At 35.0% G+C, this 14,281-nt stretch overlaps 1 long non-coding RNA gene across 1 annotated transcript; it reads right to left on the minus strand.

Moving 5' to 3' along the window:
* Window positions 1-11,456: 11,456 nt before the first annotated feature.
* Window positions 11,457-14,190, minus strand: LOC118344295. Its single transcript, XR_004798067.1, has 3 exons — window positions 13,761-14,190; window positions 13,330-13,683; window positions 11,457-12,122 (listed from the first exon to the last, which is right to left on the minus strand). It is a non-coding gene; the product is annotated as an uncharacterized LOC118344295 (long non-coding RNA).
* Window positions 14,191-14,281: the final 91 nt, after the last annotated feature.

Below are 14,281 nucleotides of genomic sequence, written 5' to 3' on the forward strand. Positions count from 1 at the left end.
AATAGGCCTACAAATAAAACATAATAAATAATTTTTAATTATTTAATATTACATCATGAAATAATGAGATGATAATGGTAAAATGGAAGATGAATAGGGTTATTGATTTTCTTTGAGTTCACGTTGCACAATTACGTTTTTTTCCTTAATAATCTTTGAGTTCACATTGAATAATTACTATTTTTGCCTCTATTGCACAATTATATTTTTGTCCTCTTAATATTTTTGTCCACAATTAAAATTTTCTATTATTCTAATATCAATTAGAATATATTATTATTACTATTATTATTAAAAATGAAATTATTATTTTTATGTTCCAATTTATGCATCAGTCTATCTTATTCACTATTTTATTTTTTTGCTAACACGTTTCATATTAATCTATTTGTAATGCATTTTTAAATTATTACTAAAAAATAAATAAAAAGTTTTATCCTTTAAAAAATTATTTTGGTAAGAACATGCTTTTATTTTCTAAGATCGATATTACAGTTCCAAATTTGAAAAGAATAATAATATTATATTTAAGTTCAAAAATGAAAATATTGTCTTTTAATTTAAAGAATAATATTTTATTACTATAAGATATCGTTTCAAAAACATAATAATTGTCTTCATATTATTTTTTTAAATTAATGAATGAAACTGAAGGTCACTTTTTAAATTAATATTATTTTCATTTGAAAAGAACTATTATACTTTTTTAAATTTCAAATGAATAGTCTATTTTTGCACTTTATCCGTCAAACTAGCAAGGGCAACGTGCGCTGCACGTTTGCCCAGTTGATAAATATAAGAAAAAAATTAAAAAAAAGTATAAAATAGTAAATGAGAAGGTGAAAAAGAAATTTAAACAAAAATTGAACAAAACATATAAAGTGAAGAAAGAAATATAGACTTTACATATAATTTAGTGTCTTAATTATTTACGTATATAATTACAACAGTGAGAAGTTTAAAAAGAAGAGATTTTGAATGTTTATGACGTAATTTGATTTATAGGATGAGCAGAGAGTACGTTGAGTTTATTCTAGCGCAGTTGTCTATGTTGATTCATTTCTGTGCACCAATACATAATTCATTTATTTTCTGAAACTGTAGTTGCAATATTTACTAAATATGGTAGATGCTCCTGTAGTAATGAAAAAATATAAAGACAATGTATTAAACATTCTACCTCACATGTTTATTCGAAGTGATCAACAATTGTACAATTCAATATTTCTTTTACTATCAGTCAAAAGATAACAATCGCTATATATCCAATATCTTCCTCTACTTCTAGATAGACTCGTCAGCTAAAATTAATGAGAATATTAGTAATTGCGTAATTTTAACAATTACTATGTTATCTTTATCATATAAGGAATGATCATTTAAAATGATGAGATAAAATAATTTACGCCATGTTTTTGCAATTATAGCACACAAGTTTTTCGTTGCAGTCATATCCAATTGCTTTATTGCAATTTACACGAGAGATGTAGTGGAACTTCAAGGTGAAGGAGATGTTGCTAATTTGGGTTGTGGGAGGCCTTCGGCGTCCCTTGAGATTAACTGCGTGCATCGGTGGCTAACTGTGTATCGTAAATTTCAGATGCTGGTCGTCCTGCGAGTTATCTATTTTATATCAAAGTTCCACTACCTCCTGAATCCTGCGTACTTTATTTATTTATTTACTTACATAAGTAAATTTATCAATTATTACTATCTTGCTCTTGCTAAAAAAAAATTATCGCTATCACTCAAAATCAGAGAATTCAATAAAGAAATGAATTATTACTAATTTTTTTGTCACTCCCTCCCTCTTTAATGTCTGCGTGCTGATTTTTTTTGGCATATTTTTTTTTTTACAATAAATAATTGCTTAAAGTATGTGGGATTATGCCGTAGAAATGATAGCACCAGAGAAGTAGGACAACCACATAGAAATTTTTTTAAAATAAATTTATAAATTTATATAATAAGTTAAATTTATTATTTAAAAATAAAAAATAAAAAAATATATTTATAAATCATTTGGAAATACTTTCCCTCAACTTTTTAGGATGTTATTTAAGTTAACTATTTCGTCACTTGGTAGGGTTCTGTACTTCTATTGTATAAAATTATGAATCATTGAATACAATTAAAAGATATCTATATTCCATTTTTCTTTTTTTCTTTTCTTTTCTTTTATTTATTTTAAGGAAAAAAAAAGCAAAATCACAATGGTTTCTAATATGCGTTGAAATGAATTAAGTGCAGGAAATAATTAATGTGGCCATGCATCGTTTAGGTTGAATTAAAATCAAAGTGAAGAATATAAGATTTGGAGCATATATTTCTTGTTTTTCAAAAATAAAAAATAAAAAACGAAGATGATTTCAATAGCTCTACGCCTTGGATTCACCATTCGATAAAATTGGGAGAACCAAAAAAATGAACCCAATAAAGTAAAAGTAGTGGTACATCCCTGAGGGATGGAGCTCGAGAACCCTGAGAAATGTAGAAAAAAGTTTTTTAATTTTTTGATTCATTTTTTTATATTATTAAATATTTTTTTCAAAATAGAAAAATTCACAATATTACTAAAAAGTACTTCTTTAATCACTAAGTAAAAAAAAAATTAAATTGGAACACAAAGTCGAGACCCACATTCGGTGAGTTTAGCATTTTTCATAAAGTAATAGATAGGGTGTAGTTTAGCACTCCTCTTTAATATAACTTTTTTAAAATATAAAGAGATTCTTTAAAATGTAACTTTTTTTTCTTTTTTTTTATATTTGATTTCTTATTTTGTATTTTGTTACATAAATATGGAGAGGAAATTATTCATGATTATAAACTTTTTAAATTAATTTCTCTCTTTTGTTATTGATTTTTTATTTAAAAATATTAAAAAAATAATATTTAAATGATATGAAGAAAAAATAAATAAACTGATATATACGATATTGTAAAAATTAATAATTAAATAATTAAATAAATTTTTATAATATATCTTAAAAGATAGAAAAAAATCCATTAAAACTGTATATTTGATTATTTTATTTGATCTATTATTAACATTGTGAGAAGAGAAAAATAGATGCATGCAAAATATTTATTTTTATTTGATCTATTATTGGTCTGCAAATTATTAAAGCAGAACAAGATATAATTAAATAAATTTTTTTTTTTTATCTTTATTTGATCCATTTAGTTTGGTAAATTAAAAAAGAAAAAAAAACACAACAACAACATTCCGAAATTCACTTGCTTTTTTGTGTACTCTCTCTCATGCTTTCCGAAATTCACTTCCGAAATTCCCTCTCCCTCCCTCGTATCGCATGCTCTGTCTCTCACGGATCGCCTGTGGACAGCCATCAGATATGCCCGCCGTGAGCCACCATCGCCGCCTCCAGCCACGACTTCGCACTTGGTGGTGGTGCTCGGTGGAGCTGGAGGCTAAAAACGGAGGCGCCACGGCTGTGCGAAGGAAGGAACGCGAGAGGAGAGAGGGGCTCGCGTGGGGGAAGAGGGACTGTCGTGAGGGGCTGGGTTTGGTGGGATGGTGCTCGCCGGCGTCAGGGGGAGCTGCCGTGGTGGTGGGTGAAGTCGCTGGTGGCCTACGGCGGCGCGGGGTTGAGGAGGGTGAATCCGTGAGAGAGGGAAGCTATTTCGGGTGGGGGAGAGAGAGACTCGTGGTGGCTGGGTCCGTGAGAGGTGGTCGCCGGTGGAAAGGGGAGCTCGTGCGGTGGTGGCTGGCGGCTGGCGGCGAGCGGCGGTGGGCTGCTGTGGCTGGGAGGAGCCAAGAGAATCGCAAGGGGAGAGGGGCTGTCGTGGGAAAGGGAATGGGCAGAACGCAAATTTGGGATAGAAGAAGGGTAAAACTGTAAAAGTACAATCAGTAGATAACGAAAATGAAGGACAGAAAGGGAAAGTAAATATAAAAACAGGGATAAAATCGGAAAAAAAATGTTAGACGAAATTACTGTAGATCACCCCTTCGCGTTTATATATATAGTAGATAACAATTATATCCAGTAGTTTTCTAAAACAATTAAAAATAATATTATTTTATTTTTTTCATTTATTATTATTATTATTATATATGTCTAATTGGTCTCATAACAAATAGAGCAATGCATGTCCTATTATAACTTTAATATAATGAGTTCTTAACACTTGATTTGCTATGTGTTCAATAATTTTACATTTTCTATTTCCTTCATTTTTTAATTATAATTATAATCATTTATAAAATTAATTGAATAGATTTATGATTATCTCTACATTTATCATATTTGTTGTTCTAATTTATATATATATATATATATATATCTTAAAATTCATATTTACCATATCGAAAATTCAATTGAACTTTCAACAAGGAATACATATATTGTACGTAAACTCTTACATAGTGTGTGTGTATATACAACTTCTAAAAAACTATTTTTTTTCATGTAGATATCATACTTACTCACTTTTTTCAAAGGAGAGTATGGTGCTTAATCTATGACAGCAAATATCTTTTATCAAATAGACTATACAGGAATCGAGAAAACCAGCCGGCACCGACTCAAACCGGCCGCCAAAGCACGGAACCGGCCGAAACTGGCAAAGAACCGGTCGGCCAGCAGCATGAATTAAGCAAAATTGAAGTCAGCCAGTTCGATCTCGGTTTGACCTAGGGAAAAACAGGTGAACCGACCGACATCAGCTATGTTTCTTTTTTTTTTCAAATATATGTATATGAAACGACGCCGTTTCACTTAAATGAGTGAAACAACATCGTTTTGGGGATGCATGTTGAAAAAAAAATAGAAATGCAACGGCGCCGAGGCCATTTTGAATTAGGGTAAAAGACCCCTGACGAGCCCTTCTTCCTTCGAAATTTTTCCCTCGTTCTCAGATTCTCCCCAGCGTCTGCCACCCCCAAGCCTCCCTATTCGATGTTGCAATACCATCTCCTTTTCCGATATGGTGATACCATCTCCCTCTCGAGCTCTCAGAGCCTCTGTCTCAGGTCTCTCATCTCCCTTTCGTCTCTCTCTCTCTCTCTCTCTCATGGGATAGTTGATATTTATTGTTTGGATCTGTATGGTTGATGTACTGTTGGATCTCTATTGTTGAGTGTTGAGAAGCTTGTATGACTCATGGGAACCGATGTTCATGCCGATGAATAGACGACAATCGGCCGAAACTACACTGGCTGTTTTTACCACTGTCCATCGAATGGTTGGACCGAAATCAAACCAATATGCTCGGTTTTCACCCCTAATATATATATATATATATATATATATATAGAAAAATTATATTAATCATCCATATACTACATACACTACCTCATACATGTGGTGTAAGGAAATTAATAGAATAACTCTCCTATAAGGAGGTGCTCTCAGCAGCCTAGCATTTATTGTTGGGCATACCACTAGTACAAATATATAATTTGTTTTATTTTTATCATTTTTAATAAATATTTTTTTAACATCCTTAACCATTAAAAAAATAAAAAAATATATACAATTTTATTAATAATTACTTTCTTAATCACTAAATAAATTAAAAAAATTAAAATATTCAAACGATAACTTTGTCACATTGAGGGGACAATTACCATTTTCCCTCTCCTATATACGAAGAGCCGTACACTTCTGTAATCCATGATCTGGTGTTTGTGGGCAAGTCAGAGGTGTGAGACCTGATCGGTCCTGTCTAGTCCCCTGTCCACTATCTCCCTTTAAATTTGGACTGTAAGCTTTTAACAAATATAATTCATGTTTTACACCGATGTCCATATATCTGTAGTAAAACAAACTCTTTGACTGCCAACAAAGCCTTCAATTTTTGCTTCTATTCATTATATAAATTTATACAATCTCTTAACAAAGTGGTTCGGAATGGTAAGGTGTACCTATGCTCTAAATTTTTCAAAAGTATGACAAATTTATCATGCTCCACATGCCTAAATGAAAATTCACACAAGATGGAAATACTTGGCAATCATCACCCTTATTTTTTCTGGAGGAATGGATGATATGGGATTTCGGATATTCACAAAGAAAGGTACTAAAGGACTAGCGTTTTCCTTTAAATCCAACAAAATACAAGCACAATTAGAACCACCTTCACCACTGGGTGTTATACCAACTATTCCACTAAAACCATTTTCCACCAGTTTAAAAAAAAATAAAGAGAGAGAAATATAATAGAAACATGTGGGCCTGTCGAGCTAAAGTTTTATGGACATCATTACGTTTTGGCTCAATGGTAGAGATGTGGAGAAATTGAAATTGTTGGATACATCAGGATTTGGAGGTCTTTTAGGTCGTGGACTGTTTTGGCTGGTGTATTTTGTCGAGTGTAAGATGTTGAATAATAAACTTAAATAAAGTTGTCTTTTAGTATATTCATGAACTAGAGTCTAGGTTCATCTTGGAAGAAGTAATTCATGTATTTGGAGATTCATGTATTTGAAGATTCATGTATTTTGGGTATTCATGTACTTGGGTATTCGTGTACTAGGGAAGTTCATGTATTAAAGTAAATGCTAGGTGAATCTACAAGCCTATAAATACCAATGTATGCATTGGCACAAAGCAAGCCACTTGAGAAGTAATTCACTTAAAGAAATTTCAGAAATAGTCTCTCCTCACTTTCCTATAGAATAGAATATCAGTTTTTCTCCTCCAACAAATTGGTATCAGAGAAACAATTTTCTAGATCCTGAAGATGGCCAACTCGACGTTTCCGTTTCAATTTTCGCATTTGACAAAAGAGAATTATGAGAATTGGTGCATTCGAATGAGGGCTTTGCTTGGATCTCAAGATGCATGGGAGATCATAGAGAAAGGCTATGAGGAGCCTAGAGATGAAGCTTCGTTGAGTTCTAATCAAAAGGAGGCTCTGCAAAAGTTGCAGAAGAAGGACCAACAAGCTCTCACGCTCATCCATCAATGTTTGGATGAAGCAATGTTCGAGAAAGTGGCCAATGCCACAACTTCCAAGCAAGCATGGGAGATCTTACAAAACTCCCATCAAGGAGTTGATAAAGTGAAGAAGGTGCGGCTCCAAACTCTGCGAAGTGAGTTCGAAGTCCTTCTTATGCAAGAATCTGAGACGATTGCAGATTATTTTTCAAAATTGTTGGCCATTGTGAATCAAATGAGGAGATATGGAGAAAAGCTAGAGGATGTCCGGGTGGTTGAGGAGATTCTTCGCTCGTTGCATTCAAAGTTCGATTATATTGTGGTGGCTATCTAAGAGTCGAAAGACTTGGAGACGATGACGGTTGATCAATTCATGGGATCTCTTCAAGCCCATGAAGAGAGACTCAAGAAGAAGAAGGAAGAACCTATTGAACAGGTTTTTGCCACAAAGCTCTCTGTAAAAGAGAAGGAAGGAGAGCATGATAGAAGTCAACGAGGAAGAGGACGCGGACATGGACAAGGAAGAGGAAGAAGAGGACGAGGACGAGGAAGAGGCAGACAAAGCAATCAAAACGCCAACCATGAAGAAAGAGGTCAATCCTCAAGAGGTCGTGGAAGAGGAAATTACTCAAGGCAGAATGGGAGACAATATGATAAGTCCAAAATCAAATGCTACAATTGTCAAAAGGATAGCCACTATGCTTCGGAATGATGGAGTTCTCCTAGCAATGCTGAAGAGAAGGCGAATCACGTTGAAAATGAGGAAGCGGAGCCCACTTTGCAACTATCCTACAAAGGAGAAGAAACTAGCAAATCAAATTTGTGGTATCTTGATAATGCTGCAAGCAATCATATGTGAGGAGACAAAAGCAAGTTCGTGGAGCTTGACGAATCGGTGAGCGGGAATGTCACTTTTGGAGATTTGTCAAAAGTTCCTATCAAAGGGAAAGGTACGATTCTAATTCGGTTAAAAAATGGGAGCCATCAATTTATGTCAAATGTTTATTATGTTCCAAGTATGAAAAACAACATTTTGAGTTTGGGGCAACTCTTGGAAAAGGACTATGAGATTGAAATGAAAAATCGTAATATTTTTCTAAGAGATGACAAGAAGAATTTGATTGCTAAAGTGTCCATGACAAGCAACAGGATGTTTTTGCTTGATATTCAAACTGATGTGGCTAAGTGCCTCAAAGCTTGTGTGAAAGATACGTCTTGGCTTTGGCATTTGAGGCTTGGGCATGTGAATTTTAGTGGATTGAAGATATTGGCTCAAAAGGAGATGGTGAAAGGCTTGCCGCCTATTGATGAATCTGATCAACTTTGCGAAGGGTGTCTTGTTGGCAAACAATTCCGAAAGAGCTTTCCAAAAGAGTCATTTACAAGAGCAAGTGAGCCGCTCCAACTTGTTCATACCGATGTTTGTGGACCGATCAAGCCTTCTTCATTTGGTAAAAATCGATACTTCCTCCTCTTTATTGATGACTTCAGTAGAAAAACATGGGTATATTTTTTGAAAGAAAAATTTGAAGTGTTTGGTGTTTTCAAGAAATTCAAAGCACTTGTTGAAAAACAAAGTGGTTATGAGATTAAGGCTTTGAGATCAGATAGAGGAGGTGAGTTTACATCTAATGAATTTAATGAGTTTTGTGAAGTATACGGGATTCGTCGGGCTTTGACGGTTCCGAGATCACCTCAACAAAATGAGGTGGTTGAAAGAAAGAACAGAACGATTCTCAATATGGCTCGAAGCATGTTAAAGACGAAGATGATGCCTAAAGAGTTTTGGGCGGAAGCGGTTGATTGTGCTATTTACTTATCAAACTGTTGCCCTACAAGAAGTGTAGAGAACTCAACTCCCCAGGAAGCATGGAGTGGAAGGAAGCCAAGTGTTTTCTATTTGAGAGTTTTTGGAAGTATTGGCTATGTGCATGTGCCCGATCAAGAAAGATCCAAGCTTGATGATAAAAGCAAGAAGCACATCTTCATCGGTTATGATCAAAGATCCAAAGGCTACAAGCTTTATAATCCAAGCACTAAGAAGATGGTCATTAGTAGAGATGTGAAGTTTGACGAAGAAGGTTCGTGGGATTGGAGTGATCAAGAAAATGAGAGATATGATTTCTTTCCTTTCCTTGAAGATGAAGATCAAGGAAATGATGTACAAGAACTCACGACACCTCCTCAATCACCAACAATTCCTAGTACTCCTTCATCATCTTCTTATGAAGGAAGTTCTAGTGAAAGGCAATCCCGAATGAGAAGTCTCTAAGATCTTTATGACGTAACGGAGAATTTAAGTGATGATCTAACTCTTTTTTGTCACTTTGCCGATTGTGAACCAATAAGTTTTGAAGAAGCGGTACAAGAGAAAATGTGGAGAATTGCCATGGATGAGGAGATCAAATCAATCAAGAAGAATGATACTTGGGAATTGACGACTTTACCAAAGGGACAAAAGCCCATTGGTGTGAAGTAGGTTTTCAAAGTAAAGAAGAATGCAAATGGAGTAGTAGAAAGATTAGAGGCAAGATTGGTGGCCAAGGGATATAGCCAACGTCCCGATATTGATTATGGAGAAGTCTTTGCCCCCGTTGCACGATTAGAGACGATCCGGATGATTATTTCTATTGCAGATCAAAAGAAGTGGATGATTTATCAAATGGATGTCAAATCGGCTTTCCTGAATGGAATCCTTGAGGAAGAAGTTTATGTAGAGCAACCTTTGAGTTATGTGGTCAGAGGGCAAGAAGACAAAGTGTTGAAGTTAAAGAAAGCCTTGTACGGCTTAAAACAAGCGCCAAGGGCATGGAATAGTCGAATTGACAAATATTTTCAAGAAAATGGATTCACCAAGTGCCCGCATGAATATGCACTCTATGCTAAGGTGCGTGAAAGTGGAGACATTTTGCTTGTTTGCATATATGTTGATGATTTAATTTTTACTGGAAGCAATTCAAGCATGTTTGGAGAATTTAAGAAAGCTATGATGAGAGAATTTGAAATGACCGATATTGGTCTTATGTCTTATTATCTTGGCATTGAGATCAAACAAATGGAGGATGTAATTTTTATCTCTCAAGAAGCTTTTGCAAAGGAAATTCTCAAAAGATTCAAGATGGAAGATTGTCAATTCGTGAGCACCCCAGTTGAATGTGGAGCGAAATTGTCCAAGCATGAAGACGGAGAGAAGGTAGACCCCACAATATTCAAGAGTCTTGTTGGAAGTTTGAGATACTTGACTTGCACAAGACCCGATATACTTTATCGAGTTCGACTTGTTAGCCGATATATGGAGTCACCAAGCACAATGCATTTCAAAGCGGCTAAGAGGATTCTACATTATCTAAAAGGTACTATTGATTACGGACTTTTTTATTCATTTTCTAATGAATTTAAGCTTGTGGGGTATAGTGATAGTGATTGGGCCGGAGACTTGGATGACCGGAAGAGCACTACCGGTTTTGTGTTTTATTTGGGAAATACGGCATTTACTTGGAGTTCTAAGAAACAACCAATTGTAACGCTCTCCACATGTGAAGCTGAATATGTTGCTGCGACATCTTGTGTTTGTCATGCAATTTGGCTGAGAAGGTTATTGAATGAACTACTCATGCCACAAGAGGAAGCCACAGAGATTTTTATTAATAACAAGTTGGCACTTGCATTGGCGAAAATTCGGTTTTTCATGATAGAAGCAAACATATTGATACAAGATTTCATTTTCTTCGAGAATGCATTGTCAAGAATGAAGTACAAGTCAAATTTGTGAAGACCCATGATCAAGTTGCAGATATTTTTACAAAGCCTCTCAAGTATGATACTTTTAACAAGTTGCGGATGTTACTCGAAGTTACCAATAATTAAGTTTAAAGGTGGGTGTTGAATAATAAACTTAAACAAAGTTATCTTTTAGTATATTCATGAACTAGAGTCTAGGTTCTTCTTGGAAGAAGTAATTCATGTATTTAGAGATTCATGTATTTGGAGATTCATGTATTTGGGGTATTCATGTACTTGGGTATTCGTGTACTAGGGAAGTTCATGTATTAGAGTAAATGCTAGGTGAATCTACAAGCCTATAAATACCCATGTATGTATTGGCACAAAACAAGCCACTTGAGAAGTAATTCACTTAGAGAAATTTCAGAAATAGTCTCTCCTCTCTTCCCTATAGAATAGAATATCAGTTTTTCTCCTCCAACATAAGACTCTTCAACATGATAAAAAATGATTTGGGTTATTGAGTTTTGTGCTTCAGTTCTTGACAATTGGGGAAAATTCCAACAATTAAAAAGGGTTTTATATTATAATGAGTCTGGGCACATGGAGGTATAGGCGGAATATTAGAATTTAGAATCTGTCTGTTTTGAGTATTATCCATTGGATGGGATTCAAAAAGAAAGAGGCGAGGTTTCTAGAAATTTATTGGAGGCCAGAAATGCATGTCCAGGAGAAAACCTTTTTGAACAACTTCCAAGGAGCTTTCACATGGAACTTTTTTTTTTTTTTTTAAATAATGGACCACGTTCCATTCATAATAGAGGACATACAAATTTGACTTAAAAACAAGTCAGTTACGAACATTAATAGCTTCTTAGTACACTTCTGTAACTGACATGGTCTAATCCAGACGACAAATCTCTAAAATTCTAAGTCTAAGAGATTTGTCGTGCACAACTCTATCCAAGATAGAGTTAACAAAACTCCATACCCCGACTAAGCAGAGTATGGAGTACCAACCCCACCATAAGCACGGCCAAGTAGGGGGGACCACTCCATTCGGACTAAAGTCCAACGGTACTATTTTTTTGGATTTTTATTTTTCTAAAAAGTAAAGATAGGACACAAAATAAAATACAATGGGGAACAATGCGCAAAACTGGAAAAACAATGCACCAAGAGGCTGCTGTGGTGCGTGTAGTACATGCACCACTCTGGGAGGAAAATCGACGGCCGATCTTGGAAGTCCCGAATTCACAGGCTCCAGAAGCGCCGTGCCGCGCATGGCTTCGACAAAGGGCTTCCTGTTGCCGCGTGAGAGCCACTCGCCGAACATCTCCGAGAACTTCAACCTGCGCTTGCAAGCCACTCGTCGTTCCGTTTGGTGCCGTATTCGGTGGTCTTGAATATCGGCGGCTGGGCAACACCATGGAGGGGTGCGTGTTGGTTTGTGGTTGCCAGAAGCTTCCAGATTTGCGATTCTCCCTTATTTGGCTTGAAAAAATATAAAAATACAAAACGAACCATTACACAAAGGAGGAGGGAGGGGGGAAAGAGGGAGGGAGGGGGAAGGGAGCCGAAGCTCCCACCCCCTCTAGCCGAATTTGTGGAGAGACTTTAGATAGACTAGAGAGAGAAGGGAGCTAGTGAGTCTTCACATGGACTTATGGTAAAATGGCAAAACCTAGAATTGGCAGTTGCTTAAAAAATAGTGTTGATATGGTGTTAGATACTGAGATTAAATGGAAGTTATTTAGTAACTGAACGAAATATGTTGAGATTTGGGATACTAGGGAAATAATTGTTTTGAAAATACTTGAAGATCTTGGGATTGTAGGATTGAACCGGTAGTTATGGTCTAGTTTGATTATGCATTTTAAATAAAATAAGATAAGATGTTTTGTTAAAAGTTGAATAAAATATTATTTTTATATTATTTTTATTTTTAGATTTAAAAAAGTTAATTTTTTATTATATTTAGTGTAAAAGTTTAATAAAATTATAATAATAAAATAAAATAAAATAAAATAAAATAAGATAGTTTAATTTGATACGTCTAAACCAGCCTTCTGGGATCAGATTGTCAATCAAACAATGTCAATCATCCTGTTGCAATGATCAGATCGATCTGATTTGAAGTACCTTTCAACGGTGGTACTACGACGCAGGATTCCGGACTTAACAACCCAGTTGAAGGCCTGCTTTTTTGCTTTTCCGATCACTTCAGAAATCTTAAAATATGACTCAAAATTGTCAAGAACGGTGCAAGGTTTGGTTTCAAAAGAGCAATAAATCTGAAAATATAAGGCAAACAAAACTCATTCAATTGAGAATAATGTTACTCTCACCGTTCCTGGTCTCGTTATATATTTTTTATTTTTTAATATTTTTTTTATTTAATAATTAAGTAAATATTTTTTAATAATATTATAATTTTTTTATTTTTTTAAAAAATATTTTATAGTGTTAAAAAAATATATATATATAAAAAAATAAAAATAAAAAAATATTATATTTTACACTGAATGGGACCAAGAGCGGGAGAGAGAGCGGGGCTGTAGCAGTACTCTTCAATTAAATGTACCCGCAGAAGATTATAGCAACTCACGCCATTCAAGCCGCAAATTGAGACAACCCAACACAAAATTTCTGGGCTCAACTAGCAACTATCAATAAAAAGTAGTTGAGAGCTGCCACTTACCAGTTCATTGGCCTCTTTCCAGTCCTAAATGGAGACCAAAGTAATAGATTCCTTTGGCATCCAAACATTCCTTCGACATCCAATGCTTCTTCTTGTTGCAGATCATTTTGCTGGAAGATATATAACTATTCTCCAAATATTCTCACTTCTCAGCATGACAGCATCCAAACATCCACTGGACCCGCAACTTTGACAGAAAGAAAAATCTTCACACCGGATGTGGTGTAAATAGTAATTATACACCATCCAAGCCTGCCACATCTTCTCCATTCTCCAATTTCAAATCGCTGCCATTGACACCAATAACTGGGTGTTCCACATCTTCCAATATCTCAATCTCTTTCACGGTACATCCTGTGCAAATTTATATTGTGATGTTGGTCGGCCAAACCCATTTCAACATAGATTGTAAGAGTTACAGGAGCACTTACCATTTAATCAATTTCATCCGGCATGTGTTCAGTGTGCTTCACAAACAGCGGTGAGACGGTGGGTTTAATGGGAGAGAACTCAGAAGAGAGGTTGCAACGGGGTGACATCGCATTGACCGAAATGGAGGACGGGGGCAAAATTAAAAATTCACTACATATACAGTACAGAACAGTGGTGAGAGGGTGTGTGTATATGTAGTGTACAAAGGGCTTTGTACACGCCCTATGAAACGTCTTCATCCTTAATTTTCAAAGGAAAATGAAGATAAAATACAACCTCTAGGTCATTTTTAAACAAATTTCTTCGTATTTTAAAGAATTTTATATTATAGAACATCCATCGGAGTGCTCTTACTGGCTAAGTGGCTGTTGCTTCCGTGAGATTCCTCGTGTTGACTTATCAACGAAGTGGATAGGTAGTTAATTGGATTCAAACAAGAAGTTATTGTATTTTATAATAATTTCAATTTATCTCAACTCATCGTTATAATTTTTTCATATTTTAATATAAAATATAATAA

This window comes from Juglans regia, chromosome 13, assembly GCF_001411555.2.
Source record: "Juglans regia cultivar Chandler chromosome 13, Walnut 2.0, whole genome shotgun sequence".
NCBI lineage: Eukaryota > Viridiplantae > Streptophyta > Magnoliopsida > Fagales > Juglandaceae > Juglans > Juglans regia.